Source organism: Heterocephalus glaber, unplaced genomic scaffold (assembly GCF_053883595.1).
Source record: "Heterocephalus glaber isolate CG9 unplaced genomic scaffold, H.glaber_assembly_v1.0 deba00001564, whole genome shotgun sequence".
NCBI classification, from domain to species: domain Eukaryota; kingdom Metazoa; phylum Chordata; class Mammalia; order Rodentia; family Bathyergidae; genus Heterocephalus; species Heterocephalus glaber.
The window spans coordinates 12587541-12599774 of record NW_028258351.1 but is presented as its reverse complement, the minus strand read 5'-3'; the positions used below and the strand labels follow the sequence as shown (position 1 = coordinate 12599774).

Here is a 12234-nt window from a genome sequence, read left to right as displayed (position 1 = left end):
TTTAGCAGCGGGCCAGCCAGGGAAGAAAAAATGCTGCACCCAGCGGAAAAAACAAGGATCCACGCTGGCTTCTGGGCTGGTCTCTCGTCACTAAATAATAACCCAGAAGATTTATGTTTAGTATAAAGACATGAAGGAAAGAAAAGGAATTGCTGCTAGATATAAATAGTGTAGCTGAGACCAGATTTTAATAGTGTAGCTGAGACCAGGCTAGATGTGAAATTGCCCTGCTGGGCAGAAGCAGCAGCACATAGAACTGAAGTGACAGAGACCCTGGAAGAACCCCACTAGTGCTCCCTGATTTTGAGGGACAGACGCTAGAGGACCAGACTGGCCTGGGAGGAAGAGCAGGCGCTTAACTTGATCTATCTCACTCCTCTAGAAAATAATATTTGAAAAGCATGGGATGGAAAGTCCCTAAGTAGTGATATAGCATCTATAGGTCAGCAGAAAGAGCTTGCCCTGATGTGACAAACACATGTGTGGCCACAGTCAAAGTTTATAGCTGGCATGAAGGCTGAGCCAAAGAAAAAGCCCCAGCCAGGGATTTAGCTCAGTGATTTCGCCACCTGCTGCACAAGCACAAGGACCCAAGTTCGATCCCCGGTACCAAAAAAAGAAAGAAAAGAGAAAAAGCCCCAAGCACATACTGCCCCTGTCTCAGCAGCTCACATAGAGAAAAAAGAGAACACAGACACTCCTTACCAGTATGGTTCTTCCCCACTACCATGGAGATACAGAAGAGCTGAAACAGTGACATAAATTTATATTAACAAAGCTAAGATCTGAAAGGAGAGTCTGTTGGCAACAAGGCTGAGAGGAGAACCAAGCAGAAAGTACATGCCCTGTCTGTGGGCAAAACCAGGACCTGACAAAACTTTATTTATTTAAGGACAAATAAACAGTGGATAGTATGAAGCTGCCAAAAATGGTTTGCAACACAACAGCAAAATGTTGTGTTTAAGACACAAGGAGTAGACCACTGGATACAGAAGAAAAATTTAGAAAGTGTACAACTTTGCTTGTTTGTAGGTCAACTTTTTAAAAACATGCAAATAAAAGGAGGAACTCTAAGGAAAAAGTAAAAATGCAGGGGCTGGAGGCTGTGTCTCAGTGTAGAGTACTTGGGTAGCACTGTAAGACCTGGGTTCAATGCCCAGCACCTCAAAACACAAACAAAAAACAAACACAACAGAACAAATTCTTGAGAGGAATAATAAGAGGAAAAGACATCATTGTACTGAAAAAGAAGATAAAATTGAGAACAGAACAAATGAAAGGAATACCAAAACTAAAGGCATAATAGAATTTCTGACACAGAAATCTTCTCCTAGTCATTTATCCTAAGAAAACAACCAAGGGCATGCACAAAATGTATATAAAAACAAGTATTTAAAAGCACTGATTATTATATCAATGTTTGGAGCTAGCCTCAGTTTCCCATAGTAGAGAAATATTAACTAAACTATGGTGTGTGTGAATATATATATATATATATATATATATTAGGAATATTATATAGGTGAGATCATCTTTCAGGAGAATATATTCCTATATGGAATCATACTCAAAATACACTCTAAACTTATGGGTACATACAAAAAAGATAAGGTTTTCTTTGTGAAGTAAGAACATCAATTACCTCTAGGTAACAGCATCTACAAATGACTTTTCCATATATATAATTTTCTACAGTCACCCAATATTTTTTCTAAAAAATAAAAAATCCCAATTAATTTTTTGTTTAAAAAAAGGAAAGAAAGTCTGGGACTACTTCACTGTGTAACAGGTCTGCTGAAAATCAATTCTGCTGAGGTCAAAGACAGCTTCCCTCATGAGGACTGACTGAGACCAATCCCCTCGCTGCTCAGGATTGGCTCCTTACAGCTTGTCTCATTTGACAAAAGCCCAGGGGACTTTTCAGAACCCTTAAAAACAGGATTCCATGGTACAGCCATAAATCCACAGCACGTGTTTGCCTCCTTGGATTTACTGCAGGGTAGGCAAGCACTAGACCTCTTCTTCCCTTTCCTCCACCAACATACTTCACTGTTTTAAAATAACCTGTCAATTTCTAAAGGTAAATATTAGGGTTAGCTTCTTCTCAGGCATCATAATTCTCTCTTAACTAAAATGTTTGTGGATCTAAAATCTCTCAACTGAGGTATTTGTCCTACATGAAGTTACCCAGTGAATAATTGACTCCCAGCTGTATTAATTATCCAAGTTCAAGTACTGTCAAGAAAAGCCACAGACAGAAAATGAAAATTCCACAGAGATCTACTGGCCAGGGGTGCTGAGGTCACAATGGGAAGGCAGTGGTGGTGAACCTATGGCACGTGTGCCTCAGCAGGCTGTTTGTATCACTGAAAGCTCTAAAAGGTTTGCCATCACTGTCCTAAAGGATTTCCAGGCAAAAATTCTTGGGTAAGGTGTCTCCCCCACCCACAAGTCTGCTCTCCACAACTTATATATCTCCTCCTAAGGTACTCTCTCTAGCCTTCAGACATTGAAAAGTAACAATACCACATCATTAAATCATAGACCTTTCTTCAAAAGAACATTACTAACAAATTTTAAATTATTATCCCCTACAGAATCCATAACTGCCAGTCCTATTTTAAGGACAGAAAACAATGACGTTACAAAAGAAAATCGGAAATTCGTAACAGTCACAAAATTTGAAAGGAACTTTAAAATTCCTATCAGTGAATATCATATCAAAAGAAGAACAGATAAGCAAAATGTACTTTATGCATACAATGGAATATTACCCAGCCTTAAAAGAGAAGAAAACTCTGACATATGCTAAACACCGTGGATATACCTTTGAAGACACTGTGCTACGTGAAATAAACCAGACACAGAAAGATGGATATTACATGATTTCACTTACACAATGTTCTTAGAGGAGTTAAATTCACACCAACAGAAACTAGATTAGTGGTTGCCCAGGACTACAGGAAAGAGAAAAATTGTAAGTCAACTCAGTTCAACAATTCTTCCATTAGAGCCCCCCACACACACTCTCTCTCTCTCTCACACACACACACACACACACACACACACACGTATATAACATTTATATTTTTAAATATATTTAAATATCACCGGGATACATAACTTGTTTAAGCTTCCATAAAGAGAGCTTCAGCTCCAACTATCCAACTATGTAACTCATGTTCTTATTCATATTCACCCCAAACTCCATGGTGATCAAATATACTTCCAACTGCAAAGCTTAAAGTTTATACAGATATTCCCTGTACCTGGGCTACCTCCAAAAGTTTTTTTCCCATAAGCAGCAAAGGCTTGGCTTTGCATTCATGTGAAAATAGTAGCTTTCAGGGCCAGGGACTTAGCTCAGTGGCACAGTGCCTGCCTCGAAAGTGCAAGGTCCCGAGTTCAATCCCTGATACAAAAAAAAAAAAAAAATAGTAGCTTTCCTCACCTGTTTTTTCCTTGGACCAGAAATCCTGCTTTGAGCAATAGGTGGGCTCCTTTGGTTAAACAGATGGCAAAGAACCAAAAGCATGGTAGATTTGTCTGTTACAAATAGCCAAAAATGTTCACAGCCTTTTTTTTTTTTGTATTAAATTCTTTTATTGGTACATTGTAGGTATACAACACAATTACATTTCTCATTGGGAATGGTACCTTTACATAATGCATCTTGGTTCTTAACTTTTCCCCATTCCTAGCCCTCCCTTCATGCCCTCCACCCTTCCCTATTTACAAAGACTTTATTTCCATTTTTTCCATTTCTCATCATTTTTCCTTTCCCTTCTTTCCTTTCCCCTGCCCCTCCCACTACCCCTACCCCTTTGGACCTTTTCTTCCTATTACAGCCTTTTTTCTTCCCTCTCTGGCAAATTATCCAGTTCTGAAAAAGTTCCTGGGCAAACACGCAAGCCATTTGCTACGATGAGAGTGGGGAAGGAAACCTCTTCTCTCATTTTCATCTCAAAAATACCAATCTTTCTGAGTTCGATCCCCAGTACCAAAAAAAAACAAAAAAAAACCACCAATGTTTGTTTGGGGATTCCCAGTTAGTTCCTATTCTTCACTCTTAGAAATGAAACCAATAGAAAAATCTAGAAAGCTTGGGTGGAGATCAAAAAAATTTTAAATTGTGGCCATTGAGGTCAGTGTTTTCTTTCAGGCGAGGGCCATGCTGGGGGAAAAAATGTGAAAACCAGCAAATCATCTACCAACTGTGAAAAACATCAGGAGGAGAAAACTGGGTGTAATATAGTAATGGATTTTTCTAAAATGGAGTCAAGTGTCCAAAGGGCTCACCAGAGAAGAGCTCTAGGAATGGTTGTCTCTATAGGCAACAACAAGCCAGTCATTTGAATGGAAAATTACAGGCATTTTTCTTTAAAGTGTCTCAGTCTGGGGTGGGGACTCACACCTCTAATCTCAGTACTTGGGAGGCTGAGGCAGGAGGATCACTGCAAGTTAAGAGGCCAGCCTGGGCTACACAGTGAGTTCAAGGCCAGCCTGAACGACATAGAAAGACCCTGTCTCAAAATAAAACCCTAACTAAATTTTTTAAAAGTTAAATGGTTTATTTAACTCAAACCTGAGGTCCTGTCCCTGTGACAAGACCTATACTCTGTCACCACCCTTGCCCATGCCCTCATTAGCCTCCCAGGCTAGTCTTTCCCCTTCTAATTCCTCCAACAAAATTGTGCCACAGTAATTTTCTTTAAATGCTACAACCAGCATCTCATACCTCTACTCAAAACTTTTCAATGGCTGCTTAAATCATCCCACAGTTAGCATAAACTTTCTTGCCTGTTTTCAAGAGTCTCCATAACCCTGGGGACAAACAGGGCCCTTATACATGTCACTTGGCTAATACAATATTTTAAATCTGAATTGGTTGACAACACTTAGACATCAGGAGACTTCACATCTTGTACGGATCTTCAGAAGACTCTGCACTCGCGCATGGCTTCTCCCTGGAGAAGAATGCTGTCACCAGGGTGCCCCCAGCCCACCACTTTCTATCATCTCCCGACTGGCACTTACACCTGGCTTACACAGGACAGACGTGAGACTAAAGAAACTGCTTTGTAGTCCTCTGTCTCCACATAGGTTAGAAAATAGAAGATTCACTAAAAGGGAAGTCTGCTTCCAGAAAAATGGAAAGACAGCATGTTTCTTTTGGAAGAAAAGATTACCTCTATGTTTCATAAGTGTACCAAGGCCTGTGTGGAAATTCCCCATGTGATTCACGCATTCAGGTGACAGCAGGTATTTGAAGTTTGCTGTCCTATCATCTGCTCTACAGTCCCAAGTGGGCCTTTAAAGGAACCTTGGGAAATATACAAGAGTTTTCCAGATTACAGTTAAACCCTGAAAAGTCAGTGGATTTTAAGGATATGGTTGTTTTTATATCTTTAATCTCAGGTCCAGTGGAAGAGCTGACAACTACAGCAATAACCTAAACAGCTATCCTGACACCTCTTTCCATGGGGCTAGAGTAGCCCTCTCCTGCTTGCTACCACTGTGCGCTCTCTCTCTCTCTCTCTCTCTCTCTCTCTCTCTCTCTCTCTCTCTCTCTCTCTCACACACACACACACAGAGAGACACACACAGACACACACACACACACACACACACACACACGCCCCAGGTCAATTCTGCCCTTTTATAGAAATGCTAATTTTCAAAGCTAATTAGCCAGTTAGGAGCTCTTTAGGTTAGGCCAGCAAACCACAGGCTGGAAAAGTCCTTGGGGTCCTGGGGCCTTGGCTGTTTTTACCCTGTGGACTGCTCAAAGGGCTCTTTCTTTGCAGCCAGAGACACTCCCTAGGGTAGGAGAGATGGGGTGTGTTGGAGGAGCTGTGTTAACTAAAAGACAAGGGGTTGATGGATTCTAGGTGCTTAAAAGTTCAGAAGGCCGTAACAAAATACCTGAGGCTAGGCACTTCATAAATAAAAGGTTTATTTAGCTCCTAGTTTTCAAGTGTTAAAGTCCAAGATCAGGTAGGCCCATCTGTCTAGCCTCTGATGAGATACCTCTGCCCTCCCCCACATACCCTCCCATATTACAACACAGCAGAGAAGCAGAAAGGGAACTGGCCGCATGCAGAAGTGGCCAAGTGTATGGGGTGGATTCTGAGGCCCCCATGACCTACTCATCTTCCATCAGGCCCCACCTCTTAAGGTTTCCACTGCCTCTTAATTATGTCACACTGGGGACTAAGCCACCAGCACATGAACCTTTGGAGGACATCCCAACCACAGTAGCCATCTTCTAAGAAGTGAGGATTTGGAGCCACTTTTCTGAATTCGCTTTTGCAAGGGTCCTGTGGTTGGTATACTAAATATCGAAACTCACCTTTTCCCCACTACAGCTGTTGCTGAGAAATTCCTGCCAAAAGACAGACTATATTTGCTTCCCAGATGTGCCCAACACCATGCATTCTACCAGATATGATAATTGATGCCCAGGGAAAAAGAACAAGCTTTAGAGGGAAGACCAACAAACCAGGTGATTCTGCCACTCACTATCTTGGTGGACACATCTTTTAATCTCTCTGGCCCTCAGCTTTCTTCTCTGTAATGTAGGGGTAATGATTCCAACTCATTAGTCCCCCTGAGAATTAAATGAGGCAGTGCATGTCAAGTGCCTCTAGTCCATTGCATGGCACACGGAAGGAGCCTCTAAATGACTCCCTTATTCAAGTATTAGGCAGTTCGGCGCAGCTCCAGGGCCAGAGTTCAAATCCTGACTCAAACATTGGCAGCATGACTGGGAAAACTACTCAGTCCAACAGTAACTCACTCAAAGAGCTACGTGAGGATGTGTTGATGCATGCAAAGCACTTAACTGACAAAGAGCATACTCAATCAATAAAGCTGTATGATCAAAATATATAGTAAATGCTTAAATTTAAAAATGTATTACAGTAAAAGACATATTGCCATTAATTCGCTTTAAAATATTCTCCCTCACTTCAAACACCCTTATCCCATCATACTTGCCAATTTCTGAAGCAGTTCTGAAAGTCCTCTTTTGTAAATGTCTTTATGAGGTTCAATAAAAAATATGGTGAGGACTGATGCCAAGTGCCATCCAAAGGGAAGGCAGGCTCATAAAAACATTACGGTGTGTCCTCATCCACCTTATTCACTGGATCTGACACCTTGCTACTTCTGGCTCTTCCCCAAAGTCAAAATGACTATGAAAGGGAAATGTTTTGAATCGAGGCAGCCACACCAACGCAAAACGCTCACAAAAGAGGAGTTCATGTGTGTTATGATTATTTATTCTCAGCATGCCTTCATTTATGTGACCATTCTGGACCAGGAAGCACCAGAGAATACAGTAAGTGACTTAAAGATCACATTAGTACAGATAATCATCAGGACCATTGGAGCTCAGGAGTGTGAAGGGTACTCATGGTTGTTTATCTGAAATGGACTGTGTATATGAATGACTAAGAGATTGTACTTACTTTCCTAAGCATTATGGGCAGATACAGTAGTAGTAGGCTCCGGGGCATTTAACCGATTTGTGGTAATTATGTATATAACTGTACAGTGCCAGGCACTGTGCTTTCTGCTGGGGACATAATAGTGAACGACTAGTAAAATCTCCCCAGGGGACTCTGACTATCAGCCAGGATAGAAAACCACCACCTGATGTTTGATTTGGAACAAGCTCTTGAGGTAAAGCTAACAGGACTGGGTCCCAACACACACTGTTCCCTGCCTCTCTCCTGTACTTTGTGTTTGAGAGCTGTATTTCCTACAATGCTAATAAATTCACACCCAGGAACAGGAGGAAACAGTGTGAGCAGAAAATAGCCTCCTCTTCCCTCCACCAGCCTATGCCCCACTGCCCTCCCCCAAGCTGACAAGGGATCGCCAAGGGAAGGCTTCTAACCCTCCCTGGACTCGACCAGCTGGGTTACAGCTACCCCACTGGGGCTGGTGCAGACAGACATGGCCCACCCTATGCCCCAGCACCCAGACAGGACACACTATGATAAGGGCCATTTGGCCAGCAGCTCCTGGGGGGATACTGCAGAGGCCCAACAGCCAGCAGAAATTTGCCCCAAGTATTGGTCCTGCCTGGAGGCAAAACAGTCGGTTGATGACAGCCTGATCTTGAGAAATCATTTTTTTAAAAATGGAGAAAAGTTGCTTAAAAGAAGCCCTTTAACTCAGAAGGTAGTCCTATCCACCTTACAAATTCAATGCCCTCTGAATCCACATCCATCTGTCGCAGCAGGGAATCTTTTAACTAGCAAAGGAGTAAGAGAGGGAATTCAGATCAACATCACTGACTCCAGCAATAAAACTGGTGCTGGTTCACCCCTTTTCCCCAGAGGCAAGAAAGAATCAAGGAAGAATTTCAAAATCTTTTTATACAATTAAAGAGAAGTAGCCGGTGGGGGAAGGGAGTGGGTACAGAGATGAAGAAGTTTAAGAACTGCTATTTTAAACTCAAAATAAATCATGATGGAAAGGGCCTAGAAGGTATCATTTTCAAGACCAAGATCTTATCTATGGCAAGAACTGATTCTGGTGTTTGAGGGAAGGGTGGGTGGGCAAACTGTCAGGCTAGCAGTCTTTTCACCCCCTCACCCAGTCGCCACAAGCAAACCAGAGTTTGGCACATGCTTCCAGAATTTAAAAATCTTGAATGTTAACTTTAAAATAATTCATAATCTACTATAAGGAAGCTCAGAGATCACCACTAATTATTACACAAGCAAGAAAATTCAGGGACATATCCAAGAACTGTACCCAAGGTGGCAGGACTAGAAAGAACCAGAAAATATGGTAAAGAGTCCAGCACCAGAGCACCAGAGATTATGCATCAAACCAGTAAAGACAGAGAAAGTCACATTATCTCCCCAAACTACTTTAGAATCTTTTTTTTTTTTTTTTTTGGTACCAGGGATTGAACTCGGGTCCTTGCACTTGCGCAGCAGGTGGCGAAACCACTGAGCTAAATCCCTGGCCCTACTTTAGAATCTTTTACTGTCAACTGTTACTTTCTAGAAGTTCAAATTCTACAAGGGCAATTTCATGGTCTATACCTGTTAAGATTGTGGCTCTGCATCTAAGGCCCAGATCTGGGCTGGTTTAAACATTTCATTTCATCTGAGCAATGAACTTTGGCTGAACACCCCAGATTTTCTTTTTATCAAATCAGGGAGAAATGTGTATGTATGCTAATATATGTTAACACACATATGTTCAGAAAGTATATCTCCTCCTCCCGGCCTCTTTACCTATTTTAAGATTGAAGAGCTTATCATTCATACCACCAGATCTTTCTAAAACACAAAGTTAGAGATAAGTGTTGTAGGCGCAGCACACAGCATTCAGAACTAAACTGCAATGTCTGTTTGGTCTCTCTGTGAGATGCCCAAGTTCTCATTTTTGCAGACAAGGGTGGTTAAAGCCAGAGTCTTGTCGGAGGTGGGGAAACAACCTCCTTCTGCATGCACTTACTCTGGCTGAGGCTGGCAAGCACCACTGCCATGTATGGAAGTGGACGAGAACGCAGTAAAACCTCAGGCCTGAGTCTGGAAAGGGCTGGGGTGGGGGCCGGCATTCCTCACCGCAGAGCCTGACCCAGCCCAGGGCGGTGAACAACAGAAGCCCCTAGCCTGGGGTCCCAGGGACTCCATAGTGGAATGGCTACAAGGGCAGAAATCATAAGCAGCAGAAATACAAAGGGGACAGCACCCTCCAGAGATAGAGATGCTCAGGAAATAGAGACTCATCCACTCCAACAGTGTGTGCAGGAGGCAGAGCCTGAGCCAGGAAAGCCAGTGCCACACGGCTCATGTACACACTGATCTCAATCCCCTGGAATGCAGAATTCTCCACAATTTGCCATCCATCACCCAGGCTCCCTCAAAACCAGTACAAAAAAAAGGGTAGGTTTTTTGTTCAGTTTTGTTTTTTTAGTGATCTGAGAAACTCAAGACAGTTACCCATTTCTTGCCAGAGCAAATCTAAGGGTTGTCAGAAAGTTTTGTTCAGGCTGTGGGGGCTGGAATTAAACAGTTCGAGGTCAGAGTTTACCGGTGCACTAACTAAAGGGCTCTGACCTCAGTATTCACATCTGTAAAATGGGTACAACAACAAATAGGCTCCCTGTGGAGCTGCTGTCTGAAACCTGAAGTGCCATGCCTGGCACAAAGTAAACACAGTATAATGTTAAGTATTATAATTAATGAAGTATAGGGCCAGGGATTTAGCTCAGTGGTTTCGCCATCTGCTGTGCAAACACAAGGACCCAAGTTCGATCCCCGGTACCAAATAAAAAAATAAACAATAATAAGGTATAGAAATTTCTTAATGAAGATTTCTGCTACCTCTTTTAAACTGACAAATGTTCAGTTGTACTTTTCAGGCTTTTCTTATAGTTCATGTTCACACCTCTGCTTACCCCCTTCTCTGAAGCAGCTTTCCTTGGCCTCTTATCCTTTGCTGTCCTATCCCTCAGTCCCTACTAGTGCTTCTCAGAATTCTCCCATCAGGCCAACTCCTCTCTTCACAAACTCCCTCAGACTGTCATTCTCTCTCAGGGTTCCATCTGCTGATGACTCACAGATCCTTCTCAGGCATAAACCAACCTTTCTGCAGCTTCACTTGAGCAACTAGACAGCTCAACATCTCTTTCTGCTTTTACCTGCTCTCATGGTTTAATATAATTGTTCCCCAAAGATTCAAGTATTGAGGGCTTGGTCCCCAATGCAGCCATGTTCAGAGTTCATAGCAGAATGGGCTGTTAGGAGGTGGAGCCTCGTTGGAGGGAGCATAATCTGTAAGGGTATGTCTTGTTCCTGGCTCCTTCCTTCTCTACTTCCTGGATGCCATGAGATAAACAGCTTTGCTCCACCACATCCTTCTGCCATGAGGTGCTGCCTTATCTCAGGCCCACTGCATTGGAAACAGCTGAGTATGGATTGAAACCATGAGCCAAAATAAACCTTTCCTTCTTTAAGTTGCTTTCTCCAGTATTTTTGTCACAGTAATAGAAAGCTGACTAACACACTTGCCCTAACTGCCTCAAAAACTAACCCCTCCCTTAGCAACACTGGCTACATACTTCAGTGCCATTAATTCTTTCCTCTCTTACCTTTCAAAGCCAAGACATAGACATTAATCATAGACCCTAATATTTCTCAAACCTACTCCCTCCTTCCCATCAACATTCCCTGTCCCCTGGGGTAGCCCTCTTTGTCTCATCTTTCCCCTCTGGTTCAGTGCTGTTATACAGAAATCTATGCAATTTTAAATCCCTTTAATAGTTACACTAAAAATTGGAAAGAAACAGGTGAAATCAGTCTTAATATGATATTTTATTTAGCCCAATATTTTTCAAGATTATTATTTCAACATGTAATTGATATAAAAATTATTAATGACATTATTTCACATCTTATTTTCATACTACGTTTTGGTAACTGGTATACACTGAACACAGCATACCGCAATCAGGACCAGTCACATTTCAAAGGGCTCCACAGCCACATATGTACTACAAAGTAAACAATCATAATCTGATTAGTAGAATTTGAATGATTTAAAGTACTTTTCTTTTTGTAAATCTGTATTTTCTAATTTTTTTGTAATGACAAGATTAAAATAAGGGAGAAATAAAGTCACTTGCTGGAAAAGCAAGTCTCAAAACCATGTAATATTAAATTACAGAGGTTCTGAACATTTAGGATACTATTTCGGAGAAGTGGGTAGAGTTGACCCTAATCATTTGTGGATTCTACATTTATCAATTTGCCTACTTGCTAAAACGTACTTGTAACTCCAAAATTAATACTTGTGATGCTCATTGGCCATCCTTGGACCTGGGCAGAGTAGTAAAAAATCTGCATCACTCAATGCACAGGTTCCCAATTCAGGCTGAGCAAGGCAACACTCTTCTTTCAACTTTCACACTGTAAATGTCCCTTTCACGATCCATTTACTGTTAGGCTTTTCATTGGTGATTTATCTGTTTACGTCTAGTGTTTTTGAGTGCAAGAAGGCCTTAAGCAGAGGCCCTTAAGGAGAAAATATGCTTAAGTTTTGTTCAAATATAAGTTATACTGCTAGTGACTGTGAGCTCAGGTCCATATTAATGAATCAACTCTTTCTCTAAATATACATACACACAGACACACACACACAGATACACACACACACACATATGCTCATATACACGTACTCTTATGAAACAAGGTGTCATTAAAT

General features: G+C 41.7%; 1 protein-coding gene and 1 long non-coding RNA gene across 7 annotated transcripts in view; one reads left to right on the top strand and one right to left on the bottom strand.

The window, feature by feature from the left end:
* Positions 1 to 12234, bottom strand: part of Nxn (nucleoredoxin) — a 142326-nt gene that overhangs the window by 108249 nt on the left and 21843 nt on the right. The window lies entirely within an intron of this gene.
* LOC110344382 (uncharacterized) lies at positions 2339 to 6859 on the top strand. The gene is made up of 3 exons (XR_002386955.2): positions 2339 to 2427; positions 2598 to 2977; positions 6369 to 6859. It is a non-coding gene; the product is annotated as an uncharacterized LOC110344382 (long non-coding RNA).